Source organism: Limulus polyphemus, unplaced genomic scaffold (assembly GCF_000517525.1).
Source record: "Limulus polyphemus unplaced genomic scaffold, Limulus_polyphemus-2.1.2 Scaffold614, whole genome shotgun sequence".
Taxonomy (NCBI): domain Eukaryota; kingdom Metazoa; phylum Arthropoda; class Merostomata; order Xiphosura; family Limulidae; genus Limulus; species Limulus polyphemus.
This window is the reverse complement of record NW_013666224.1, coordinates 382829-384683: the sequence shown is the minus strand read 5'-3', so window position 1 is coordinate 384683 and position 1855 is coordinate 382829.

Below are 1855 nucleotides of genomic sequence, written 5' to 3'. Positions count from 1 at the left end.
CATGTGTTACTCACCATTATTTCTGAGATGTTTTAGTTGCACAAACACCAATGATTACCATGTGTTACTCACCATTATTTCTGAGATGTTTTAGTTGCACAAACACCAATGATTACCATGTGTTACTCACCATTATTTCTGAGATGTTTTAGTTGCACAAACACCAATGATTACCATGTGTTACTCACCATTTACGGGTGAGAAACTAATAAAGAATTATTTCACGTTAAATTGTATGTTCTACTCAATTTCGTTTGTTAACAAATTTCACGCAAAGCTACACAAGGGCTATCTGTGCTAAATGATAGGCTAAGGGAAAAGCAACTAATCAACAGTACCCACCGCCAACGTTTGGGCTACTCCAATTAATTATTAGGAGTTGACCTTGACTTTTTTAACGCACTCATTGGAGCGCTTTGTTTTTATGGTAACGGGACGCAAACCGAAAGTTATCTAATTTACATTCCGGACAGACAGAACCTATGTACACCTCCGCCCCCTTAGCTCACTGAATTTAGTCTAATTAATCGTACGTCGATTGTATAAGAACGTTTTTCTTATTTTGATGAGATGATTTATACAAAATGTGTCACGTGACACTCAGTACAGTAGACCTAGTTAAGTTACCATCGACCAGTTTGTCAAGCATCGTAAAAATTCTAAGTTACATAAAGTACACATGTCTTACGTACGATTCCTTGCTTGAGTTCATTAATTAGCGAGTGGGAAGAAACGTCAGAAAGTACTCGAACCTTCTCTACATTCGAGAGAGAGAGGGAGAGTTTGTTAAACAAAAACATTAACGATAATTAAAGTCTGCATGATTAAGCAACTATCGTCATTTTAAAATGTTAACTACTCTATCCTTATCATGGATGGGAAATTTAAACTTTGGAAATCTTATACTGCGCACAATGAGAGCTAACTCAGTCGTAATAACTTATTTGCATATACGCTTAGTTCACCGGCCTGCTTGCACAGGTTCTTGGGACGAAAAATAAGAAGGAATTAGCTTACAACATAGAAAATGTGCTAAGTTTAAACATTTTTTATGGATGCTCTTTTTTTAGCTCGCTGATATCCGGGTTTCGTAGAACCCGTTTTGTGAGTATACATACAGAAACTTCTCATTATCGTTTCCTACATTGTTACAGTTTATCACAGACAGACATCTTATTTGAATGTTTCAACACTGGTCTTTAGTTTCTTTGATTTCTATACACACTATTGTTTTAATTTTTTTTTTAAGCAATAGAAAAAAGCCGTTCATTTTGCACATATATTAGACAGTTGCGCAATGCCGTAGGAAGCAATTTTGGAGTGGCCATGAAGTTGCCACATTGCCACTTCTAAGGGAGGTATGGGGTGATACCCCCTAGAATGTTTTTTTCAAATTCAATACTATGAGATTGATTTTTGACCCATTTTAACTACAACGTAATGTCTTGAATTAAAAAAAGCAAGTTTTAATATATATATAAGTTGTAGCTATACATGCCATGAAAAAAGTGGTCAGGCCGTGGCCTGACTAGCCTTACCGCTTCCTATGGCCTTGTTGCGTATTTTCAAATTTATATTATCAGAAAATAGTGCATTATCTAATCGACACGAACTTTTTGTTAGCTGATGTGTTGCTATGATCGATTTTTTTTTTGTTTCGAATATTCGTGCAAAGGAACACAGGTGCTAACAAGAAGTTCGTGTCATTTAGATAGCTCCATATTAGGAAAAGTAGCTACTGATAGCATTTGTGCTATTACTGTGTCACTGAATAATAGAATTTGACCGAAAATAACCCACTACGGCACCAAAGAAGCAAAGCCCGTTTTAGCGGCAACGGGACGCGAACTTCCAA